The sequence below is a fragment of the Enhydra lutris genome, unplaced genomic scaffold, assembly GCF_002288905.1.
Source record: "Enhydra lutris kenyoni isolate GAN:26980312 unplaced genomic scaffold, ASM228890v2 scaffoldscaffold34, whole genome shotgun sequence".
Classification (NCBI taxonomy): Eukaryota; Metazoa; Chordata; class Mammalia; order Carnivora; family Mustelidae; genus Enhydra; species Enhydra lutris.
In genome coordinates this window covers 11990197-12016869 of record NW_019154118.1, presented here as the reverse complement: position 1 = coordinate 12016869, position 26673 = coordinate 11990197, and the positions used below count along the sequence as shown (strand labels likewise).

The 26673-nt window shown below is 49.7% G+C and overlaps 1 protein-coding gene across 3 annotated transcripts in view; it reads left to right on the top strand.

Annotated features, from left to right (window-relative positions):
* Window positions 1-26673, top strand: part of LOC111153743 (ubiquitin associated and SH3 domain containing B) — a 136272-nt gene that overhangs the window by 75164 nt on the left and 34435 nt on the right. The gene's annotated exons all lie outside the window — the stretch shown is intronic.

The following is a 26673-nucleotide window of genomic DNA, read 5'->3' as shown; positions in this document are numbered from 1 at the left end:
GTGTGTGTGTGTGTGTGTGTGTGTGTGTGTGTGTGTGTGTGTGTGTGTGTTGGTGTGTGGCATTCCGAAACTGGCTTCCTGAGGGACCAGAACATAATAGAGCAAGACTCTCTAAGCCTCCACATTTGAAGGGCAGGCAATGTGTCTAGGCCGTTTCTCAACCCCAAATGCCTACTGTAGTTCCTGACAGGTGGCAGGGATCCAGCAAGTTCTGTAAATATTTATGGAGTGCTCGCTCTGTACCAGGCAACTCAAGGCTCTCGCGATTCCGTACAGATCATTGCAAAGTCTCTGTCCTCAGGGAGCTTAGGGTCACTGGCGGGGAGACCATTGCAATCCCGCAAATCCGTACATATATAAGTTTGTCCGTGCTGTTAGTGTAGGATAAAAGAATAAATTCCTTTTCTTTCCTTAGCTTTTTAGTTGAGGCTCTGGCTTTTTCTGGCTCTTGGCAGAGGGAAGGCCATAATAAATGTGGCTTTTCATAGTCTGTGTTATCACTAAGATAATATTATTGACCCACAGTCTTTTGGAAACTTCTCCCCCCAGTGAGAACATGTACATGGTTAAGGTTTCTCTTTCCTTCTGTGCCCCCTCCCCTAGCCCACTGTTGGCCGCATTTGGAGGCTCAAGCCCCTTCCCCCTTTCCAACATTGCACCTGCTGTGCCTCTCTCTTCTTGTCTGGGTGGCAAATTCCACTCATCCATCAAGGCCCAGCTCAGCTCGTGCCCACTCTGTGGGCAAAGTTAATGCCTCCCTCTCGACGGCCCACCTGCACTCTGTAAATGACCGTGGACATGCGTCACTAGGTGTTGTGATTGTCTTCTTGTCTCAGCTGAGCTCCTTGAGGCTGGGAATTATGTTTTATCGATCACTGAATTTCCCAGAGTCTGGCACAAAGTCCAGTCCTTCTTAGATGCCCAGCCCGTGTGGGATAGATGAACGGATGGGTCCACAACATTCCCTCTCCCCCCTTTCTGTAATGAAGGGCGCAAAAGAGATGTGGACCCGGGTTGAGGAGTCCAGACCAAGGCCCAAGGACCGTGCAAGAGATGGGAGTTTGAATGGTGATTGATGCTGACTCCGAGCTTCTTTCACATTTTTGTAAGGGTGTCGAGAGGTTATCCTTTTGTAAAACTGAAGTATAGTGGACCTGTGGGGTTATATTGGCTTCAGGCGCACAGCGTAACGATTTGCTGATTCTATACATGGTGCTGTCCACAGTAAGTGTAGTAGTTCCCATCTGTCCGCAGATGACGTTATCACAACATTCCCGACCATGTTGCCTCTGCTGTGCTTTTCATCCCCAAGACTGGGCTTCTCTAATGTATTTATGAGTGATCTGGAAAAGGAAATTCAGAGTGAAAGTGGCATATCTGCAGATGACTCAGAGCTCTTTTGGTGCCGTGCCAGTGGGGTAGACCTTCAGAGGAGCTCCCAAGACAGGGGTGGAAAGGCAAGGGGAAGGGGGGGGCTTCAGTGTGAGCAAATTTAAGCCACTGCATTGAAGCAGAGGTTATCTGAGGTCTAGGACAGTGCTTCTCTGTGATTAGCATTGGCAAGAAAGAGCAAAGACCGGGAGTCATTCCATTCAGTTAATTAAGCACCTACTATGTTCTAGGAGTAGTGCTCAGGACTGTTCCTCCCACCCTTGAAAGATCTGAGAGTCTAATGAAGAATATTTCCAGTAGAGTGAGAAAAACAGACACAGAAGGAAATAGGTGAGGACTGGCAAGTACTCCTAGAAGAATATTACCAAGTGCTATGAGAAGATGACCATTTTGCTGGGGTGGAGGGGTGGGGAGCGCGGGGGAGAACTCATTCATTCATTTCTCAGTTTCAGGGCATTAACTACATTCTATATTTTGGAGGCATGAAATTAAAGAGATACGGAGCCATTATCTCCAGGGAACTTACAGTCCACTGGAGGGATACAGAGAAGTAAAGGGTGGGAGGGACAGTGAAGGAGACGTGTGATTCAGAAGTTCTGGAAGGATTCCTCAGAGGAGGGAAATTCTTGGCTTTAGTCTTAAAGTCATCCTTTAAGTTCATTAGACAGAAAAGAGGAGGTGTGGACAACCCCACTAGAAAAAGCCAAGAGGATGAAAGTTCAATAGAGGTTCAGGGTATTTTGGGCAACTACGGGGTTGCACAGAGCTTCGTAGTAGAAGGGTAACAGGTGCAGGGGCACGGCAGCAAGGCCCACAGGGCACTCGGGGTCAGCAAGACCGTGGCACGATCCAGGTTAATACTTCTGGAAGATTGTTCTGACCCCAGTGGGAATGGACTGGGAACTGGGAGATGGAAGCAGGTTGCAAAACCAGCAGGCAAGAGAACTTCTCACATCATCCAAGCGAGAGCTCATACGCTGAGCCTAGAATGAATGAATGAATGAATGAATGAATGGACCCCGAGTGACTTCAGAGGTGGAACTGGCCTGGGACATCAGCCAATAATCTTTAGGAAATGTTATTCTCTCTCTGGACATGCAGGGCACCCTGGTGGGTGGGGGGGGGGGTGGGGAACAGTGCTGAGACCAGTGCCTAGGGACCAGCTGTAGCTGGGAGGAGAAAAGGGCACCAGAGACGTGGGTCCTGGGCTGCACCTGGCTCTGTGGCCTGACTGACCTGAGCCCCCACCAGGATTGCTGGGGGAATACAATCACTAAATTCTGTGAAAACAGTAGGGTCAGCCATTGGGTGGTTCGGGCTCCTGCATGTTCAGAGATTTAAAAAAACAAAAACAAAAAAAACACACACACACCAAAAAAACCCACACAATGCTGGAGAAGGTCCAGAGAAGGGCAAGGGGATGACTACAGGCTTGGAAAGGTTTCTTGACAGGGACGTGATGATAATATTGGAGATACCCAATCTGGAGAAACAAAGGGAGTCTGCCAGGTTTAGGAGCAGTGCCAGAGGGCACGGGGTGGGGGCGGTGGGGACTCTGGCCAACTACCTGGGTTCCAATCCTTGACTCTGTAATTTAAAATCCTCCTGTTGCCTTGGGGGAGCTAATCAGCATATCCAAGCCTCTGTTTCCTGGTTTGTCTAAAGGATGATGGTCCTGAGCTGATTGTTGTGAGGACTGAAGGTAAAGCCTGTTATGCAAGGAGTGACACCTGATTAGCACTTCTGTCAGCATCCCGTTAACTGGGAAGAGGCAGAGTCCTCCATCCTGGAGACAACTGTGCTTGGAGAGATTCACGGAGCAAAATAAGAAAAAGGAGCGCGCTCTCACGCAGGGGTTGGAAATTGATGAAATCCTCATTTCCAAGGACCATGAGCAGCTCTGCTCTCCCATCCTGCGGGTCGGAGGGCAGCTGGAGGGGAGTTGCTGCCCCCCTTTCTCTGCAGCCTCACACGGTCCTGTCCTAGACCCTGGGTCACTTGCACATGCCAGAGATTCATGCTGACTTGCCATCTACCAAGTTCTGAGCTGTCAGTGAGGGATGGAGACATGGGGAAGAAGGACGGGAGGGAGGGAGGGAGAACCCTCAGCTTTGGCTGCACCTACATGGAGAAAGACTTTGCTGCCTGGCAGTCCAGGACAGCTGTGGGTTCTCCTGGTCCCGGGTTGGTGGGGGGGGGGGGTCCCTGCATAGCACATGCCCCAGCCGCGCACGGCAGTATGTCGCTGCTCACTGTGGGAGAAAGAGGCTCCGCTGGCACATCGACAGTCCCGAGGTCGGATCCCTTGTGGCTTTCGCTGTCACCAGAAACCCTCCCCTGAGAGACAGCCCAACCATGGACTGCCTATCTTTAGTTGGTCTAATTTGTAGGGCTGGCAGCCTGGAATGTGGTTACTGCAAATGATACTAATCTCTGAGCTGAATTCCAGAGCGAAGCTGCTGCTTAGGGTGCCGTAATTACACGAAGCAGATACTCATTATGCATTTACTATATGGAAAGCACCACGCATCGCACGGTGGCCACCCCTGCCTGCAGCCTGGAAAAGAATCACAACAGTCGGCATGCGTGTCGACCTCGACATCTTGTGTCTGCGGCGTTAACAACAAGAGTTTCATCAGTGAAACCCCCTCCCAGACAACGCTCTGTTATTGCCATTCTCTGCTGTCAGGCGAGAAAATGGGAGATCAGCTAGATTCAGGACGTTTTAATGATGGGTCTGGCCCCTATGCACACGGTCTCTTAACCCTCACGGTAGCCTTGTGAGGTCATCGTTACCATTCTACTTGTGTGGCTGAGAGCTCCATGGCCAAAGAGGTTTCCCCCAAATTGCAGTTAGTAAGTAGCAGAGCCAAGGCTCAAAGCCAGATCCTTTGGTGACCTCGCACAGCGTGACTCGGTCCCTCAGTCAGAACGGCTGGGTTGCTGATAAAACAGGCTTGCCAGTGGGGGTGCCCCTTGCTGAGATGGGGTTCCATTGCTGGGCCCCCTTTCTGGCCTATTGCTCAGGCTGGATGGGAGGGGCAGAGTGCTTTGCTCCCCTCATGGGCACAATGTACCCTCAGTTACACCCACATAACGTTGTTGCTGTGGTTTGGTCTAAACCCCTAAAACTATGAAGAGGCGCACTCAGCCAGGGCTCTGTGAGGTGGGCCCACTTGGCTGGTCGGTCACATCACCCTCCATGAAGGGAGGGACCAAATCCATCCATCCTGTGATGGTGTAGTAGAGAACCAGAAGCAGCACCTCCTCCCAGCAGCATGTGTGCACGCACACGCGTGCACACACACACACACACACACACACAGCCCAGTGAAATGATTCCGGAGAAGCTTGAAGTCTAGGCTCCATCTGGAAGCTTCCTGGTGGCCCCTTTGCTGAGCGTTCCCTGAGTCGGCTTCGAGAAGATGATCCTGATGCTTGTGTTTTAGGGTCCCCGTCTAAGCTCTAGGGGAGCTTGGGGCGGGCCCCTCGAACACAGAGCCCCCATTCTCCACCAGTAAGTTACAGACATCTGTCCCTCTCGTCAGCCTCTGCAGAAGGTCAGACTAACATACCTGTGTGAACCTGCTGTGAGACCTGGGGAGGAAAGATAGCACAGAAACTCATTTCGTATCCATAGTGCTGGGAAAGGCATATTAGGTGCTGAGCTGGTGCCGTGATCTCGCAGGGCTGAGGGATTCACCGTGTTTCGGTGCCTGGTGGGAAGGACGGGCACCTGCAGATAGGAGGACGAGAACTGTATTTTGTGCCCGGGTTCGGGGCCACTGCTGTTCACAACACTTCCATCCTCCACTCTGGGAGAAGGTATATCATTTGTGGCAGCGTTTAGCCAAGAGCAAAGAGCTCTGAAGTGACTCCTGGTGGCATTTGTTTCTTAGTAATCCTGTGAATTAGATACTCCGTTCTATGGATGAGGCAACAGGCTCGCAGACATCTAGAATCCTAATTTACGCTCTAAGGTGCATCTTCCAGGAAACTACCTAGATGCTCCTGGGGAGAATGCGCTCCACGGCCCTAGGAGTGAAGAAGTGCTTCCTCTGTCTTCTCTGTCCGTCTGTCCATCTGTCCACATGGAAGCTTATTTCGGTCTGAGATCAGTGGAGGCTGATCTGGGCAATGCTGGCAGCCTGTTTGTCCTCAGGCTTCAGGGCCACCAACAGAGTCCCCCTCCAGGGTCCATCCAGCCTGCCCTATAATTAGGTGTTTTCCCTGGGCCCTCTGTCCTCTGTGAGAACTGCGGTACTGACCTCGGCCTCGCACAAGCAATGGCTGCCTGACTACAATCCCTTTCTCCCCTGGGGATGTGGTATTATGAAGGGGAGGAGGTCTGGGGCCACACACCCAGGCCTTCTGCAGTGGATTGGGAGCCTGGGGTCATCCTCTGGGAACTGTATCAACCACTAAGGTATAACAAATGGGGGAAAGAATTAATTATTAAGAAACACAAGGTATTTGAAATGTTTAAAACGTGGAATCCATTGAAGGAAGAGCATAGCCCACCTGTACAAAGCTAGTAGGACGGTCTCTTCAAACCTGATTTTCTCATTGGTTTACCTTGTTCCCTGTCCCTCTGGCCACAGGTAAGCCCAGGCCTGCGGTGCTGACCACCCTGTCCCCATCTCTGGGTGCCCAAGGTCTGCTTCTTGGACTATTGCCCAGCTTGTGCAAGAGATAAAGACATGTGAAGCAGTTAGAGAACAAGCCCATGTGGGGGACCACGGTACATGATGTGTGAGCCCAGACACTGGCTGAGCATGCTGGAGTTATACCCAGGGTGGATTCGGGGGGCGGGGGGCAGGCACCATACGGAAAGGTACCAGCAGAAAAGACAGGTGAGGCAGCGGCACATTTATAACAGGAATAAGCTTTCTCGCTTCCAGAAGGTCCTATCTGAGAATCCTGAAATAGGAGCTCCCTCAGCAAATGGGGTGTGTGATGCGATCAGATGTTGGAAAATGGAGGTTGGTCTTGACCTTAGAGGCTATCAGGAGCCATATTATCTTGCGGGGCATGGTAATGGTGGCATTTTAGCAGAAATGTTTCCTTGCAGGCGTGCATGATGGATTGAAGTAATGATCCCAAGGCGGGGAGGAGGGGGTACATTCGGAGAAGGCAGATATTCTTAAAGCCTGTGGCCGTGGGACTCAGAAACAATTTGAGGACAAGGTCAATAACACAGACATCCAACTCTTTACCGTGTCCGTAGTACTTCCTGTTATATCATCCCGTTTGGGTCATACAAACAAGTCCTTGGAGACAGTCTTATTAGTCCCATTTTACAGCTGAAGAGACCGAGACTCAAAGGGACTGACTTGCCCCCACTTGCCCTTCTGAACACAGTCTGGATAGAGCCCGGGCCTTGTCTTTCCCAGTCCTCTGCTCCTTCTGTCCCATTTACCTACCTCTTCTCTTCCTGGTCACGTTTCTCGTATCTTCCTTGGGCAGCACCAGTGGGTGCTCAGAAGCTTCTTAGGGAATGGACACTAGGAGCAGTCAGAGTTTCTCAGGAGCCTGCAGTGCAGTTTTGAATGACTAGCCTCCCCATGCTGACACCATGTCCTGTTCTCTGCCCTCCCTAACCTGCCTATCTGTGAATTCAGTACATACCTTCAGGGGCGCCTGGGTGGCTCAGTGGGTTAAAGCCTCTGCCTTAGGCTCAGGTCATGATCTTAGGGTCCTGGGATCGAGCCCCGCATTGGGCTCTCTGCTCAGCAGGGAGCCTGCTTCTTTCTCTCTCTCTCTCTGCCTACTTGTGATCTCTGTCAAATAAATAAATAAAATCTTAAAAAAAAAAAAATGCCTTCAGCAAACAGACGTGCCAGGCACGTCATAAGTGACATGAGATCCAAGTGTTTGCCCATGGAGAGCTTACATTCTAGGGCAGCCCTGTCTCGTCAGACATTCTGTGGTGATAATGTTCGCGTCTGCACTACTGACATGGTGGCTACTAGCACTTGACATGGGGCTAGTGTGACAAGGAGCTGAATTTTGAGCTGTAGTTAGCATGTGGCGGGTGACTAGCACGTTGGTCAGCGTGGTGTGTGTGGGACGCGCGTAGGATGGTTTTCCGGACAGTAGCGAGGGGGACTCCAAGTGGTGCACTTGACTGCTAAGAAAGACAAAATACAGGGGCCAAGGAGTCTTTTTCTTGAGGGGCACCTGGGTGGTTCATTGGGTTAAGCCTCTGCCTTCGGCTCAGGTCATGATCTCAGGGTCCTGGGATCGAGCCCCGCATCGGACTCCCTGCTCAGCGGGGAGCCTGCTTCCTCCTCTCTCTCTGCCTGCTTCTCTGACCACTTGTGATTTCTGTCTGTGTCAAATAAATTAAAAAAAAAATTTTTTTAATGTTTAAGGAAGTCTTTTTCTTGGAATAATGGAACCTGCCTCTCTACCCATCACTGCTCCCCCAGGAGTGGAGACGGCCCTTCTAGCTTCTCCTTTTCTTAAGGAAATCGTCTTGCTGATAGACTAAAAATAGCACCTCATTTTCCTGAGGAATGCTTCCCTTTGGGTCTTAACTACTGAACCCAGAGCAGTAATTAGAGGAACCCGAGCAGTGTCACATGTGGGCAAGCAGCTGTCAAGGGGTCAGAGGGAGCTGGGAGAGGGTAAATGGTCCCTTCGGGGTGGCATGAAGCAGAATGGGGCTTGAGATCGCCACCTCTAGTGAGGACTGCACTTTGAAAGGGCTGCTTTCGGTTGTGCTGGGAGCTGGAAGTGTGTGGCTCCGGCTTTGGTCTCTGGTGTCTGTTCACACCGAGGACTCTCATGACCCCCACCCTCGTCCCTTGCAGATCACGGGTCGTGATCAGCGCATACTTGGCAGCTCTGTTTTATCCCTTATTCCTTAAGGCTAAGGTAACAGCCTAACTTCCTCCCCCAACAGGTAGAAGAAGAGCATCGCCAGCAGACAAACTCATAGGCTGTTAGAACCAACCAGAAGGGGCCTGGCGATCTGTCTGTCTCTCTTCATTTTTCCACAGTCCCTGGAGTATTAGAGGACTTGCTCAAGGGCACACGGTGACAGAGCCAGGACTCATCCTGGCTATGTCACCATCTCAGTCCTCCCCCTCCACCCCCCCCACCCCAGGTGGCACAACAGACAATCCAGAGGTGGGGGGAGATCTGGGTTGTAGGGGAGCAGGGGTGCATGACAAGGATTTGTGAAGTTCCAGGTTCTAAGTCAAGCTCTGCACCAATTCACTATGACCTTAAAGAAGTCACTTTTTAAAAAAGATTTTATTTATTCATTTTCTTGAGAGAGGGAAAGAGAGCGTAAGCAGGGGGAGCAGCAGGCAGAGGGAGAGGGAGAAGCAGGCTCCCCGCTGAGCCGGGAGCCCGATGCAGGGCTCCATCCCAGGACCCTGGGATCATGACCTGAGGGGAAGGCAAATGCTTAACCTGAGACTCCCAGGCTCCTTAAAAACGTCATTTTTCCTCTCCACGCCCTGCTCTGTACAATGGGAAGACTGTATGACACTTCCCGCTTCCCAGTCCAACAGGGAATATCTCCAGATGGTGGAAGAAGTTTCCACAGAACCCCAAAGCTCGTGAGCACATTTAATGAAGTTAATACCTGCTGTCACCTTAAACTGCGCATCACTGTTGTTGGAAAAAAAAAAAAAGTTCAGCTGAGTCCATGTAAAGATAATTGGGTTTATTGGACAGTTTGTGAACCGGGCAGTATCCTATCTGGCCCGCCAAGGGGGAGCACCCAGGAACCGTTCAAGGTGGAAGGATCATCTAGGCAGGAACAGGACTGGGTTTACAAGCAAAAGAAAAGGATTATTCAAGGCAAGGTCACCTTCCCTTAGGGGAAGGCAGGATTTTGTGGGGGGGGGGGGTGTACTTTTGTTGTTGTTTTTTTGTTGTTTTTATCAGGCAGATTTTTGTACCTTTTTTTGTTGTTTTTATCAGGCAGATTCCCTCTCTAGTGCAGATCCAGGTTTTCCAGGATTGGTTTAAAACTTCCCTCCTGGGAGAGGCTGGAACTGCAACTAGAAAAGTCTCGGTGGGCTTCGCTGAAAGGGTCACGGTTTAGGGCTTGTTTCTTTCTTTCCTTCTTTTTTAAAAAAAGACTTTATTTATTTATTTGTCAGAGAGAGAGAGAGCACAAGCAGGGGGAGCAGCGGGCAGAGCAGGCAGAGGGAGAAGCAGGCTCCCCGATGAGCAGGGAGCCCCATGTGGGGCTCGATCCCTGGACCCTGCGATCTTGACCTGAGCCAAAGGCAGCAGCTTAACCACTTAACCAACAGACTGAGCCACCCAGGTGTCCCTTAGGGCTTGTTTCTTGATAACCCTGTGAATTCAGTTTAATACGTATGCAAAAAGAACAGGCGGCTTCTTCCCCCTCCCAGCTTTTTTTTTTTTTTTTTTTTTAAGATTTTATTTATTTATTTGACAGAGTGAGAGAGCACAAGCAGGGTGGACAGTGGGGAGAGAGAGGGAGAAGCGGACTCCCTGCTTAGCAGGGAACCCGACGCGGGGCTCGATCCCAGGACCCTGGGATCATGACCTGAGCAGAAGGCAGATGCCTAATCATCTGAGCCACCCAGGCGCCCCCCCCCTCCTTTTTTTTTTTTTTTTTTAAAGGAAAGTGAGGATCAGGTTGTGGGTCTGGGGAGGCAGCGGAAACAGGTAGGGTTACAGAATGTGGCTGTTCACAGAGACGGTCTGGCACGAGGGACTTTGCCAGCCAGGTTCCGGAGAGCCTGCAGTGTCCATGAGAATCATTCTGCTGAGAAAGGCTTGAATGATGCCAGAGTGGTTCTCAGCCCTGAACTCCCGATCATTCCCGCCTGCTGAGAGGAAGGCTTAACAGGCAGGCAGGAGTGAGTCATCCAGGGTCCTCTTCTGTGCTGGGGACAGTCCATTCAGCCATTGTCAACTCAGGCTCGAGGTACTAGGATTCTAAGCCTGGATTTATATTTGGAAAAAAAGAACACCAGACTAGAAAGCACTTTTGTAAATCTGTGGTTACAAACAAACCCGGTCTAAACATAGGTAGTTGATTATAACCTGCTTTTGGCTTTTGCTCACTGGTTAATTTGATTGTCCGCTTCCTGGGTTGGGAGCTAAGGTCAGGAATGGATTGTAGCTGAACAGTGCAGGGTCCCCCTCCCTGTCACCACGGAGGGCACGGACATAGGATACAGGTGTTCCTGGGGGATTCACTGCGTAAGCTGGTTAAGGAAGAGAGTCGCTTAATTGGGATGGAAGGAATCAAGCCTGACATTTAGGCAGAAACGCTAGTGCGTTCTGGCGTAAGAAGATTCAAGGCTGACGGCAGTCAGGGGTGACATTTGAAGGTGGCAAGAAGAATGAACTGTGTGAAAAATCCGTAAACGCTTTTGCCCTTGAAACCCACACAGTTACCCAGAGATGAGTCAGGTCTGCTTTGTGCACCAGACACGCAGGACGATGTCTCAGTAACTGGACTGGATTCTTGCACGTCCCTAAGTTAAAGCCCTAACGATACTCCGCCTCCCTCACCAAGCTTTTCAGCATCCTTAGCTTTAAAAAATAGCTCCAGGAAGTGCCTGAAGCTCTAAAGAAGGTATTTTTTTTTTTAAGATTTCATTTATTTATTTGACAGACAGAGATCACAAGCAGGCAGAGAGGCAGGCAGAGAGAGAGGAGGAAGCAGGTTCCCTGCTGAGCAGAGAGCCCGATGTCGGGCTCGATCCCAGGACCCTGAGATCATGACCAGAGCCAAAGGCAGAGGCTTAACCCACTAAGCCACCCAGGCGACCCCTAAAGAAGGTATTTTTAAGTGAGCAAAGGTGCCTAGGCCAGTGCCAGACACACAGTCCTTCCAGCACTTTCTTCCCCTGCCTCATCCCCACGGCACACCATTATCTCCAGCATCTAGTTCCTAGAGCCTAGGGACTGGGATACTGCTGTTGGGCTCTTTGCACACGCCCCTGCCTTCACATCAGGGGTGGTTCTAGCTGTTCTCCAAGGCTGTAGTGCCCCAGTGTGGAGGGCTGGGGTAGGGCCTGGGGCCACCGGGGTAGAGGAAGTCAAAGAGGGATGTGTAGGACCTGAGGTCAGAAGTTTGGGCACCACCTTGCTGTGGAGCCCAAGGCAGGCTGATGGGTGGTCTCTTGACCCCACACCCCGTGAAGGGGCTCCCAGGGCCTCTTGGCAAATTAGCACCTGCTCAGGAAGTGGCATAGATCACAGGAAATTAATCAGCACCATCTAAGCAAAAGAGGCAAAGACACAGCATTTTAAGGTGCCAAGAGCCGTATCTTAACATATCAACTATTAACACATCTTCAAGTCACGGATGCACACGTGTGCAGTCATGCTCAGGGGGCCTGACAGGACATGGAGCATCAGCAGATAAATCTAGATATTCAAAGCTGTGGGGTACTAGGCTGTCCATTCTCTATCCATGAGATAAAATTAGTAATTGCCTTTGGGTCCCTCTCTCTTTCCCTCCTAAAGCTCATGAGGTGTAAGGGCTCTAAGCTCTCAGAAGCCCAAGGGGAAGATGAGATCTTGTTTTTGTTTTTGTTTTTTTTAAGGATTGTATTTATTTATTAGAGAGAGAGAGTATACACATGCACCAGTGGGGGTGGGACAGGGAGGGGACAGAGAAGCTGACTTCCTACTGAGCAGGGAGCCCGATGGGGACTCCATCCCAGGACCTTGAGATAATGACCTGAGCCAAAGGCCGACACTTAACCACTTAAGAGACTGAGCCATGCAGCACCCCCTCACCACTACCCCCGCACCCCCGGCCCCAGATCTTACTTAAAAACAACCACCATCCTCAGCCGTTCCTTTGAGCAAGGCTTCCTCAGGGCCCCCAGGCAAGCAAATGTGGCAGTGCGTTACTGCTCCCGAAAGCACATGACACTAGCTTCTCTGAGCACCAGGAACTGAGGCAAGGGGGAGATGGTCTGGGGCCTGGGGTTGGGCCAGCAGACAGATGGTTGGCTGGAGGGTCTGGGACCCTTCTCACTTTCTAGTGTGTTTGGTAAAGTCCCGTCTATGATCTCGAATGTGCCGTCATGAAAGGGGGAGGAGTGAGTCACTTAGGAAATTCAGCCTGATCTTTCAGCAGCCTAGCAGTGTTGAAACGGTCAGGTAGAAGTTCCTAGGATTTTAACCACAGCACAAACCTCTGAGGCATCAGCCAGGAACTTTCGTCTTCCGGAAGGACTCCATCCAGGAAAAGACCAAAGCTGGCTTAACTTTCGCAACAAAAGCTGGAGAAGGCAGTCAGTGGCCCCAGGGCAAAGGAGCCAGTGCCCGGGAACATAGACCTGGAGCTAGCCTCCCATAACTGTAACAGCCTGCTAATCAACCTCTGGTTACCTAGGGGGCTGAGCTGAAGGAGACATTAGATCTTTTACCCAGAGTCTCACATCTGTAGAGCTGTAGATCCCAGCCCCACTCTGACTCTGAGTCGGTGTCCTAGCCAATCCATTTCACCCTCTCCCTTAACTACCAGGCTGTGACTCCTGGACATGTAATGGTCCATACTCTGGTTTCTTTTCAGATCACATAAATCTTTCACCTTTTACTATATCAACTTTAAATGGTGGCAGTAAAGAGATGAGGATGTATTTAAGGTGAAGGAATCAGGCCAGTTAGTTTTAGTTAGTTCTGGGATTCAGACTTCCCCTCTCCTGCGTTAAATGCCCACATCATCCCCTAATGCTGAGTAACTCCTATCAGCCAATGCCCAGTGGGTGTTGCTTTCCTTCCTATCCCCCCTTTCCTGAAGAGCTGGACATCCATTATTTTTCTGTTGCTCTGCACCAGCAACTTTGTGACTTGAAGCACACACATTTACCATTTTCACGGTTTCTATCCAGCAGGAGTCCAGGCTTGGCTGGGTGCTCTGCCCAGAGTCTGGCTGCATTTAAGCTGTCGGGCAGGCTGTGTCCTCATCGGGAGGCTTCACTAGGATCCTCCTCCAACTTCATTCAGGTCGCTGGCAGAATTCATTTCTTTTCGGATGTAGGACTGAGTGTCCCAGTGTTTTTGCTAGATGTTGGCTAGAAGCCCTTCTCTTAAAAACCACCCACGGGTCCCTGCCATGGGGTGCTCTTCATAAGCCACTCACAGCACGCTGCCTCATCAAGGCAGCAGGAGAGCAAGTCCCTTAGAGCCTTATATGTGGGTCATTATGCAATCACGGGAGCAGCACGTCACCTGTGTCCTATTCTGTCGGACAGAAACAAGTCATGGTTCTCATCTGTACACTATGGCGGAGGGGATTACACAAGAGAGTGAATACTAGAAGGCAGAGATTACTAGGTTGTCACCTTAGAGCCCATGTGCGGGATAGCTAAACCCTTATCAACTTTGTGAAATTCATGCTTTTTTAAAAATGTATTTAGAACCCATTATGTGGTATGCCTGGGTGGCTCGGTTGATTAGTGTCAGACTCTTGATTTTGGCTCAGGTCGTGATCTCAGGGTCCTGGGATTGAGCCCCATGTCTGTCTCCACACTCAAGTCGGAGTCTGCTTATTCCTCTCCCTCTGCTCCTCCCCCTGCTCACTTCCTCACTCATGCCCACTCTGTCTTTCAGATCTTAAAAATAAAAAACCTATATGTGCCAAATACTGTGCCAACTAGTGGGGCTACAGAGGAAACAAGAAATGGTTTCTGCTTCACGTAGCTCACAGTCTGTTGGGGAAAACCAGTGGCTTAGATAGAATGTGCTGCAGTCACGCACAGGGTGTTTGGGGCCAGACCCGTCAGAGGACCACTTCCCAGAGGAGATAAAATTTCTGTGGCATAGATGAAGGACAGTAAGCCGTAGCCAACTGACGGTAGAGTGGGCCTTGCAGAGGAAGGACCAAACAGGAAAAAGGGTTAAGCCTGAGACAAGAGTCAGGGAACAGAGGGCTTGAGGGCCAAGCTGAGCCCATGGCAGGCATCGCACGCGTGGTAGGGAGTTTATATTCATTCTTGGAGATGAAGATCTTTAAAAATCAGAAGGGGATGCTTTATATTGGACCCTGGATGGCGCAGATGCAACCCTTACTAACGCCTCTTTTTGCTCCTTGGGTCACATGTATTGGCCATCACCTCATTCAGCAAATTCCAAGACCGTCCCCCTTCTTTTTCTAGTTTGCATTTTAATCTCTGCAAATCTCTTGAAATAAGCAGTCAGCACAGTGGGATATGACCTGGGAGCGATTTGCTCGGGTGGAGTTTGGGACACCCTTAAAACTCAGTGGTGTCCCTCTGCCTTATGTTCTCCTTCGAAGTCCACCCAAGAATCCTGTGATAATAACCCATCCTCCTGGTTGAAGACCCTCAGCTGAATTCTTCAAATTCAGGACTTACTGTTGTTTACCCACATATACTCCTTTTGAATCTGACCTCATTCAATGGAGGGGGAAACAAAGGGCAGATAAGGCGCCTGGGGACTAGCATGTGGGTTTGAAAATAAGACCTGTTCTGACCTTACTTCAGTGGAATTTGTTGGAAACAACGCTCATGTGAAGTCAGAGGATGGAGTTCAGTTTGGACTTTGCCACGGATGTGTCGGGCAGTCGTAACCAGCTACTGGTCAGAACCAACTGTGAAAAGGTTGATCGCATCGTCATGAAATAACATAGTAGTTGATTGAAACTTACTGCGCATCAGTTTTTAATATGTGCGAGCCTGTAGGCACTCGTATCATAGGTATAGTCATTTATTTCATAAACATCGGTCAGTATCAAAACCTGTGGATACAGCTAAGGTATTTTGGGAGAAAACAATGTCAAAAACAAGAAATCAGAGCCCCTACTCTTGAGAACTATGATATATTTTGTATTTTCAGTCGTGACTATTTATTCTCCACTCCACCTCTGCTACTAAGTGACAACACTTAGGGCTTCTCTCTTCCAGGAGATGCGAATGTGCAGGGAATAGCGATTCGCTTAGTGTTAGCCCAAGTACCTACAAGGAAGCAGTCTACGGGAGAAATTAAATATCATGTTTCTATAAAAAATTAAATAAGACCTGTTTTGATCCCAGAACTGTCACTAACTGTATGCCTTGAACAGCGTTCTTAATCTTTCTGCTCCAGGGTTTCATCGTGTGTAACAGATAGTAATACGCACCTCCCCAGACTGGTTTAAGGTTCAATAAAATACCTGTAAATCGCACAGCACATAATGGGTATTCTGTTAATGTTCGCTTCCTTCTCTTTCCAAATAACCATCCATTTGCTGAGGTGGTCATGTGATAAGCTCCCTTATGGGCGGGCAGGGGCCCTGTTTTCCTATTTTCATGTTCACGGTCCTCAACACAGTGTCTGGCTGCAGAGCTCGCCACAATACAGGCTTATGGAAGGAGTGTTTCACTGAGTGTACAAACGTGTGAATTGTCAGCTGTTGGGCTTTTTAAAAAAGATTTATTTATTTATTTGAGAGGGAGTGAGCAGGGGGAGGGGCAGGGGGAGAGGGAGAGAGAATCTTCAAGCAGACTCCTCCCTCAGTGCGGAGCCCTCAGGCTCGAGCCCAGGACCTGAGCCGAAATCGAGAGTCGGATGCTTAGGCAGGCCTGGGTGGTTCAGTTGTTAAGCATCTGCCTTCGGCTCAGGTCATGATCCCAGGGCTCTGGGATGGAGCCCCACGTAAGTCTCCTTGCTCTGCAGGGAGCCTCCTTCTCCCTCTCCCACTTCTCCTGCTTGTGTTCCCTCTCTTACTGCATTTCTCTCTGTCAAATAAATAAATAAAATCTTTAAAAAAAAAAAAATAAGAGTCAATGCTTAAACTGAGCCACCCAGATGTCCCAGGTGTTGGGTTTTATAGAAAGTTCCCATGGAAGACTGTCACTGTGCTTCCCCTTACCATGATCCAGAAACCGTGGCCACTGCTGGTGCCGACTTCATCCACTCGGAAAGACAAGTGGCCCAGTGGCTTGAGCTTACACTGGAACAACCCGCCTTCCTCTTTCCAGCTGACGGACCTGACCCAAGTTCTACAATCTCGGTAAGCCTTGCTCAGTGAGGGAAATAATGACACCGACCTCCAAGCGTTGAGTAAGGATCCAGTGAGATCACTTATATTTAAACTGTTGAGTGCAGCTCTTATTCCTAGTAAACACTCAGTACCTGTCCGCTAACACACCACGTAAATGAAAAGGTTCAGAACGGTGGCCGCGGCTCTGTTTGGTCCGCACTTTCCTCTCACCTACCAGGGCTGAGCCAGAGCCTCTTTTTGTAGCTTTGGGGTGAAACCATTTCGAGGCACTAAAAATCATCCATGGTTAAGTATTTTTAGCTGATTCGGGTGGCTTAGAGAGGAAGGAGGTGGAAATAGAAGAAAACAAATGACCACTACAACCTGAAAGGACTCCTCATTTTCATCTGTTTTTCCCAGATCTCTTACTTTGGGCGGGGGGGGGAGCTTTATCCTCACTGTGTTTGAAATCCCACCTGCAGGTTGTTGGAGTGCAGACCCTTCCTGTCCCCCTGCCCCCAGAGGCCCCAGGCATACCTCAGAGCTCCAGTCGAGGAACGGGGGGCGGGGGGGTCCCAGTCACAGCCCTGCCCTGCACTCCACTGTGAGCCTAATGCACCTCTTCACCTCTCTGTTGTCTCCTTTTCCTCTTCGGTGACAGAAAAATAACAACAAGGAACTCTGCCTACCTCTCAGGGCTGTTAGGAGGATCCTCAAGTGAGGACATAAAAGTCTTAAAAGCATCTTCACTATGGCGCCATTTTTCTCAGTGAGCTCCCTCCTGTTCCTGGGCAGGTCTTGCCTCCCTGAGGGCAGTCACTGCCTTCTTGGGCTCCTTGTCTTCCTGCAGTAGCTTTTGTGCCTTCTGCATGTCTCCAAGCACTTCTGCCCCAGGCTGCCAGCCCAAAAGGCATTTGGGGGCTGGCGTGGCTCTGTATTAACCTCCCGCCTTCCCCAGTGCCCCACTGGGACACACCCTCTTTTATCTGGTGACATCTTTGCCCCCAACCAGCTGGGCTTGCCTCTGCAGGGACTCAGAGACTCCACACAACAGACACTGCCCCGCCAGGGGTGTCTGATTTCCCTTGTTTTCTATAGAACCCGTAACCTAAAAACAGAACCTTCTGGACTGAACACAGTTTGAGAAATGCTGCCTTCACCGTGGAACTGAACGCAGCGGCTAGGCGAGGTACCAACCCACACTCCACTGTTGGGTATCTCTTAGAGGAGGAGAAAAGGATGAAAGCATGCAAAAATGGTCAAGTTCCAGGGGAGGGAGAGAGTTCTAAAAATATAAATCGTGGCCATATTTACCGAGGACCCAGTATAGGCAGGGGACTGTGCCAAGTGTGTTACTCTAACGTACATGATTTCATTTACTCTGGTTCCGGGATCGTTGTGTCCCTGGTTTGCTGTGCTGTCCTCGGTCAAAATTAGAGGTATCCTCTGATCCTTTTCTTGGGGGGATAGCCATAGTTCAGCAGTTGCAGTTTGAAACATTTATCCTGTTCTCTTGGGAAGTACTTTAGCGGGGGAGAGAGGAGTACGGCCCAGCAGCCCATGCAGAGCCCCAGTAACTGAGGCTCTTAGAGGAAAAAGGGGCACCCTGGCCAGCCTCCCCCTACTGCATGAAGACTGTTGACCCCCTTCTCAGAGCTATCACTCCTCAGGTAACTTCAGCAAGTGAAATCTGTCCCTCTGGGGCTCACAGCCTCTCAGTGACTCTCAGCTTCCCTCCTTGTCTAACCTGAACTCCTCTGCCCACCTCCAGACAGTCTGGCTTGTGTCCCCCTCTCCAGCAGACTCTCCCTACAATAGTCATGCGTCTCTGGCTGACATCCCCTCTGCGCCTTTTCTTGTGTTTTTGCCTGGAAAACTTTCCTCTCGCTGCAAATCCCATACACTCCTCAAGAGCATGCTGCATGGTTTTAGACTTCTAGCAGAGAACGAATCTGGGTCTTCTGATGCCAAGTCTTGGGATATACCTATTAGCATGGAACTTATATTTATTCTAGGAAAATGGCAAAGATCGTTAGTTAACATGCAGAGGCATGGGGACAAAGTTATCTTTAGGTGCCTGGTAGATGCTGGACGCCACCCTGAGCTCTTCAAGTAGAGTATCTGATATGGATATTAATCCCCATTCTACCTCGCAAAGTAGGTACTGTTATCCCCATTTAAGAGACTGGGAAAATGATTCTTAATAATGAAATGGTCCGTAGTCCCACAACTAGTCAGGGTTTGCCTCCCAAAGATCTACTCCTTTTACACTACAAACACTCTACTTGTGCAAAAACTCATTGATTTAGGGGGTCAGGGGGGAAGGTATTGTCTAGATCCTAGGGAGACTTAGAGGCAGAAAGAAATGTTTTATTATGTCACCACCCATGGTCTAATGGCTGGTTTCCCAATTACAAACGGCTGCCCCCCAGCAGTGGAGGCCAAGCTACAGCCCCTTTTTAGCAAGAACAAAACAAGGCCACTCCATACAGGCTGCTGGACCCCACCACAGAAAAACATCAGGGAATCTACGCGGCATTTTCCCCACTAACCACCCCCCAAGGAGAGCTGCTTAATAGGTTCTTTATGGGTTGAAAGAAGAGTCTTGTTGATAGAAGAGAAAGAGGGGTGTCACCACAGGTTGGATTTCTTCAACTGGAAGGCCTTCTTAAAGCCCCCAAATGGCTCAGCATTCCCCCTCCTTCTCCGATTAGCTTTATAAAAAAAAATCCCCCAGCATTTTCCTTCCTGTTGGCTAGCCTTGTGGAGGTAGCATCCCAGACCCCCTGGCAGGCCTACTATCCCATTGATTGTTAGATGCACAGCTCTCAAACAGGCCACAGCCGCTGAAAGCCTAGCCATTAGCCTCAGCTCACTCAAAGGGTTCACCGCCAGGAGACTGATTGTGAAATTGGGTCTTTATGATCAATATATCTTTCTCCATTAGGTTCATTTCCTCCAAAGGAAATGGGCAGGGCCATTATGGTTTGTGTTTATTGACGCGCCCCTCCACTGGCCTTCTTTGGCTTCATGGGGAGAAGGCCACAGGAGGCTGAGACCTCAGAGATGAGGTTGCTAAACTGAAACCCGCCAGCCTCTCGCAAGCCTATCTTGCTGGCCTTGGTGACAAAAAAAAAAAAAAGGTAGCTGGAATTGCTTGTGTGAAAGGAATGGAATGTGTTATTTCGTTATGTAGGAAAGAGCAACCAACTCTGCCAGGTAGAGAAGGTGGCATGGGTTTGGGCACAGTTGGAAAGAGTCCAGATACACAGAAGAACTTTCTGAGCACAAGAGCCCTTAGGTAATCCAGAGACATTGCGGAGTCCCGTTAAGGTCTGTAAGAAGAAGAAAGATTCCTTCAAAGGACATGCTCGAAGGAAGTACAACCTTGTCTGGTCATGAGGAGGAACAGACCATCCAGTCTCTAGATCTTTTTGCCACCACAGAATCCAGCTTTCTGACTTACGGTTGCTTCTGGGGGCCATTATGGATGTCACAACTTTCTTTCTCAACCTCTCTGTGCAGGCATTCATCCCTTTTCACTTTGAAGATGAAAAACTAAAGCGTCGAATTGGGAAATCACTTCCTTTGGGGAAAGAACACCTGAAAACTGGTGCCCATGCCTCAGCTCCTTCAGGGGCCCACTAGGGCCACAGCATTGGACCAGTCCTTGATTTTACTTCTGCCAAGAAGTTGGCTACAATGCCACCTCTGCTGTTCTGGGGCTTGTGTGGCTCTTAGCTGTTCCTCAAATGTTCCCCAATATTCGTTTGATTTCTGACCTTCACTGAAAGGTGGTACTAAGCCTATATGGATCTTATCAGCCACTGGTAGCTGAGAGGGTAACAATGGCAGAAAGCGAAGCCTCCATTAATGGGCAGTGATGGGTGAGAGGAGCTGTATGTGCCTTCAGGGATTCAAGGTGGTTGGTCTGTAAGCATCTCCTATCCTTGACCTGGACTCATGTCTGCTCTGTATTCCATGTCCATCCCATCCTCACACCGTATTGCCCTGCACGTGGGCGATACTCCACCCCTAAAACAACCCAATCCAACAGGAGAGAAAGAGAAAGCAGGCTGCTCTCAGTTGGAGGTGGAACGAAACCTCCACCAGAGAAGAAAGTTAGAATCCAAGTGGAATGGGTATTCAGCAAAAGCCCGAGAAGCAATTTCTGATACACAGAGAAAAGATAATAGGGAGAACTTCTCCCTTTTAGGTCAGCAGGGACTTTTTTGGATTTTGTTTTATAGTCAGAAAAGCTTTCTACATGTCTAGATTAGCTTCTTCGGAGAATAGGTTTGGTTTTACTCACTCTTATTTGAAGGATAAGAGGGAAGGTCTCTGCTGATTGAGCTGAGGTAAAAGCGCAGGCAGACAGACGCGAATATTCTCAACATCTCCAGCTCCCTCTTCTGCCAGAGAACCCTATTCCAACCTGGAGGGCACCCAGGAGGCGGGAGCAGATCTCCACGATCATACCTAACAGGAGGGATAGGGGCCCCTTCACCCTGGGCTCCCAGAGAAGAGGAAGCTCGCTGGGAGGCAGTTGGCAGAAATGCTTCTTCTTAGAGCTATAGGCTCAGAGCTGGGTAGTAGACTTCTTTCACTGATTCAGAACTTGGCCATAACCTCCGGAACCAAGCCCCTGGATTGGGACAATCACAGAGATGACCGGACAGCTGACCTATAGGCGTGAGCTGCCTAGGACCAGAAGGCTTCTTAGCAATACCAGCTTCATCGTTTTTTTCCCCGAGGATTTAAGTCTGTGAAGTGCCTGGTGCACGGAAGGCCTCCAGTCATTACTGACTTATTGTTTTTCTCCCCCTGGAGAAGCAGATGCAGAGTCCTCTGCATGCCTCTGTTCTCAGGGTCGCTGTCAGCCTCAGCAGCCCATTAAGCCCCCTCACATCCTCCCATGAAAACAGTCTGCGCTGCGCAGGCAATTCTCCATAGAGCACAGTAAAACCCTCTGATATTTCTACCTAAAACCACATTACAAAACAATGTCTATTTTTCAAATACACCCTAAAAGAATCCCTCAGCTTCACTTAGTGGAACCACTGGCCTCTTGATACGGCTGGACTCTCCAGCCAAGAAAAATAGAAAGTGGGTTCTACCTAAGTTTTGCGCACTCCCCAGTCTGGTGCAGATCATGAAACTAATTCTGAGGAAAGGGAATGAGGTGCCTGACTAATTAGGTCATTTTTTAATTCAAAGTATTAGATGTGGAAAATTTAACAACCGGTATCCTGGAGGTTGAGAACATTTTTTTTTTTTTTAAGTCCTGTGGTGAACATTCAATGTGTCTAATATTTGCGATTGTCTTAGTATGTGAAGGAAAGATCTCATTGTCAGTGCATGGGGAGTTTCATCCACTTGGAGGATTACATACTGGACCTCTTGTCTTCTCTTTTCTGACACAACTAAGTTTTGGGTCACAGAGAACCAAAGCATAGGGCAAACAGAATGTGGAGGGCACTGGTGTGTGTTGGTCAGCAATTCAAAGCCAAGGGCAAACAACTTCAAGTCACTGGAATGTTCTACTTAATTGAATCAAGGTCTTATTGCTTTAAGGGAATGTATTTCCTTATATGTTTCCTTATATATTTGTTGTTGCTTATTGTTTTTTGTTCCTTACTACCTTTTGATTCAAGTGTCAGGTATTTGAATTTTGTCAAGTGTAAGAAAATAGGGGAGGGACTCTCTTCTGAAAGCACATAGAGATGAGCTACCCTGGAGAACCTGGGGGTCTGGGCCAACCTGTCTCCCTGACCTGGGAAGCTTTGAGTCTTCACTGATCTCAGACCTGAGTGATTTGGGAGCTAAAGGTACTCCTTAGACAGGAAATAGAAACTCAGTGAGTAGCCTGGAAGAAATGTCTGACTTACGAACAGAAGGAGACAAGGAATCCTAGTTAAGCTAACAGAAGAAGCATTAGGGACCTGACTCCCACAACTAGACCCAGCATCTGACAATGGTATTTGGTCTAGCTATCAGCATAGAACAATAACGGAAACTGTTGACGCTCACCCCAGCCCGGGCTTGTCTGTACTGCATTTTCACTCATCCGCACACTCAAGCTACCGTCCCTCACCAGTCTCCAAGCTCTGTTCAGTCAGCCGTCCAAACACTTCCCCAACGTTCCCATTATCATTCCAGTTCAACCTCTCAATGTCCCCCATCTGATCTTTTGCCAAGGCCTCCGAATAGCCTCTGGTGTACACTTTCATCTCCCTTTGGGCCACGCATCACAGGCAAATCTGATCAGGCCTCTCCACCTTCGCTGCCCTTCCCGTGGTTCCCAACATGTACTGTGATTGGGTCCAGGCTCTTTCAAATGGCACAGACGCTTGTGAGTGTCCCCTGCCTACCTTTCCAGCTTCTCGAACCTTCTTCCAGGCCTCCCACTTTTGCTCCAGTGTCACCAAACTAATTTCCCTGTGTTCCCTGTCTTCATGTCTTAGCTCCTGCCATTCACTCTACTTCCAGTCCCCACCCCCCTTCTTTTCTCTAGCCAGCTCTTACAACACTTTAAGATCTGAACCAACACCATTTCTTCTAGGAGAGATTCCCAAACTTTGTCGGTTCACAACACCTTCAGCATCTGTCATTTTTACATTGAGCATGTAGGCCAACATAAATACCTAACAGTTCTGTTTCTTTAGCAGTTAGATCCAAACAATGGAATGAGTATTTACCCCCTAACAGCCTAAGAGCCATGAGAAAAATACACAAAATGGAAAGAAAAATATTTTACTTCCCTCTTAAATGACCACAACCACTTATTAATGGGATGTGTGTGTCTGTTGGGCACTGCACAAATGTTCAAGCCTTAGAATCAGGTTAGACACTGCTACTCTTCTCTCCTGTTCCACATTGGTTTTCCCTGGGTACTTTTTATCATAGCAGTTAGCAAAATTCCAGCTTCACAAAGAGAGGACATCTAGAGGCATGCAGCACAATCTAATAGTGAAACTAACTCCCTCAAGCTAGTAGCTTATGGGATGTCCAACACGTGATAAGGATTGCTATGCTTCCCTCAAACAGTTAGAATGTCCCGTGGCTCCTCTTGCAGTTTGCTGCGGGGTCCCAACCTAGGGTAACTTGGTGTCCAGTTTAAGAACTTCAGCCCCAGAAACCCCTGTTTCCTCTTCTTTGTATGCCCAGTGCTAATACAGTGCCTGACATACAGCTAGTGTTTGGCGGAGAGGAAGTGAACTGCCCAGGGGGCCAGAGGGCACAGTGGAACCCCAGAGAACCGGGGTGGTTGCAGAGGAAACCAGGCTGGGTGACCATTAAACAGGACATCCCAGTTCAGGCTCAAAACCCGTGAATCTGGGAGGGAGCAGGAATCTTGCTGGACTCAGACGTGGGGCCGAACCCAAGCACGGGACCCAGAGGTGATGGTCCCCAAAAGGACGCCCACCAGCCAAACTTTATTGAATGTAGCTTTCTGAGCTAAACTCTTGGTTGTGTTTTTGGTTCTCATTTGGTTTGCTGGTAAGAGCTCCTGGGGAGGAAGCAGAGGAGGGAAGAAAGAAACCACTTTGTCTTAGGCAAACCAGAAAGGGATTTTTCCTTTCCAGCCCCCTTTAAGGCTCGAGGGCATCTCTGTGACCCTGGTGATGGGGCAGAGCCAGGGCCCTGGGCCAGACCATCCTAGAACCTAAAATTCAGCAGAGCTAAGAGCAGACAGTGGGAAGGATCCCAGCCAGAGCGAAGCAAGGCCACGGGTGGGTGCTGCTGGGTCCTCCCATCTGGGCTGCCATCCTCCCAGCCACTTGCCTGGATTTTCCCATGAGCCATTGCTTTGATCTCACTGGTGCTTCTTCCGCACCATTAGCAAGACATCCAATTTTGCATTATTTTTTTCCCCTGCTTCCTGCTAAGAATGAACCCTAGGCATAATTAGGAAGGTCAGGACCAGGGTCAGAGAGATCACATGCACGTTCCCCAGTAACAGCTGCAGCAGGTCACTGGTCCCCATGACTCTAACCACGAAGGTCCCATCTGAATAATCAGCTGCTGCAATCCAGTGGCTGGACCCCTCGCCTTCGGGTTTAAAGGGATGCTCTGCCTTTCTTGCTCAAGGTCTCCGACTCTCTGCCAACTTCTGAGTCACTCTGAGGGTAGCAGCTGCTCAGGCTCAGCCTGGTGTTTGGGGTGCACCCCGCACACCCCACTGTTCTTGGCACTGGTCCCATCAATGGGCCGTGGAGGTGGGAGCTCTATGGCAACGGTCTCTCTCCAGCGGAAGGGGGAGGGGGGGAGATGCGTTCTGCCACTGCCCATGTGCAGTCTGTTCTGTGGGCAGCGTTCTGGGAACAAACTCAGCCCAAGTCGTCGTCAGCCTGGCAGTGTGTGAAGGAGCAGAGCCCTGCCTGTGGTTTGTGACCCTGGGGAAGTGGTGACTTGACTCCTACCACCGTCCTGCCTGGAGAAGCATGTACCTCTTTGTTCCAGATGAGGAATGGCTTCCCAGAAACGTTCTTCTCCCCCCAAAAAGAAACACACACACACACACACACACACACACACACACACACTTTTACAGCACCTTCATGTGAGGAAGTTCTTTCTGGTATCTGACTTGAGACCTTTGTGCTATAGCCAAAGCTGACTTTACTTCAGCTGACCCTCACTAAAGAAGGTACATCGCAGACGAGAACCTTCCACAAAATCAATGTTTTCTCAGACTTGTCTTCTTCAGAAAGAAGAATTTGGGTTTTCTTAATCTTTCCTCGGAGCCTTATCACCCAAACCTTTCATTATCTTCCTCAGTTATATCTTTGAACCCTCTCCAGAACCTGTCTTTGGAGTTACGGGGACCATAACTTAATTAGATCTTTCATTTTCAGAGGACACTCCTAGTGCTTAAAGAAAAAATGAATTAATTTCAGTCAGATATATTTCACTGGGGGAAGGGCCTGGGGAAAGAAAAAATTGAATCCTTTATATAAATAGCACATTGTATCACAAATGAGTTTTTCTTTTCCTAGTTTTTAAAACAATGGGTCTTTTTTGGGGTGTCAGTGTAATTCCTGGGAGACTCTAACCTAAAAGACCATGATTTGCATTCTTTGTGTGTACGTGGCTTCTGGATCCGAGAGGGCGTGAGATGTGTGCCTCGGACTACTAAGTGGTAAAGGAAACGGGGCTGGTAATGTGGTAGCAATTAAGCGTCTTATCCAGGTGTGGGATGAGTGTTGGCGGGGAGGTGGGGGGGGGGGTCCCTGTGTTTCCAGCCTTTTCAGTACCAGCTTTTGTCCCAAAGGGGTTCTAAGGGGTCTGTCTCGCTTCTCCATAACATCAGCTTGCTTCTGTAACGCTGTTCTCCCTGCTCTGTAATGCTGCGTAGATTGCTTAATCCGGATCATTTGGTGTTTGGGCTCCGATTTTCATGGGGGGAAAAGGTATTTATCTGATCTTTGGGCGGTGGAGCCGAGTCCCAGAGCCACCGCAGTGGCCGGGCTGCTCTGAGCATGCTACTTCCTTCCTCGGAGCTCTCCTTGTGTACAGTGAAGAAGCCGGGCTCACAGATGATCTGGGGTTCTTGCCGGTCGGCCCCCCGGGGTTCCCAGTACCAGCCTTCTAGTTGCTCCATAGAGAGCCCAGGAGATGGACTGGGGCAGTGGGGGGGGGGGGGACGTAGGGGGACTGGGTACAGCAGCCAGTTGAAAAAACGGTGCTTGGTGTGTGTCACCTAAAACTAGAATTCCCTCCCCGCGCCTCCCTCACCTCCCTCAGGAAGCTGAATCTGTAGGGTACAAGGGACAGAGATGGTCATTTACTGGTCATCTCCATGGCACCCCTCACTATGGAGTAGACGTACTGTCTGCCCCCACTGCAACCCCCCCCACCCCTGTCTGGGAGAGTCTACACTCTTCAGATCCCACTCAAAATGCCACTTCCTCAGGGAAGCCTTCCCTGACCCCTCAACCCAAGCTCGATGTCCCTGTCCTACGTCCTTAGGGCTCCCTGGGCTTTCCCTTCATTGCACTCAGCGCCCACGTAATTTGTTATCTGCACTACCGATGCGCTCATGCCAGCGCGACCAAAAAACTCCAGGAGGGCCGTGACCACTTCAGTCTTGTTTTTCACGGTATGCCGAGAGCCCGGCACAGCACAGTTCAGTAGGCATTCCGTGAGCACACACGCGTGGAGGCAGAACCAGTGGGTGACTAGCAAAGCTGGCTACAAACCCAGAACTCTCTGGCTCTCAGACACCTCCAAGTTCAGACGCTGTCCTCGGAGGCATGTGCTCCAGGTCCTCGCTGCCGTCGCCCTCCTGGGACACCGCCTCTCCGGGAACAGGGCTTTGACTCAGTTCTCCAGCA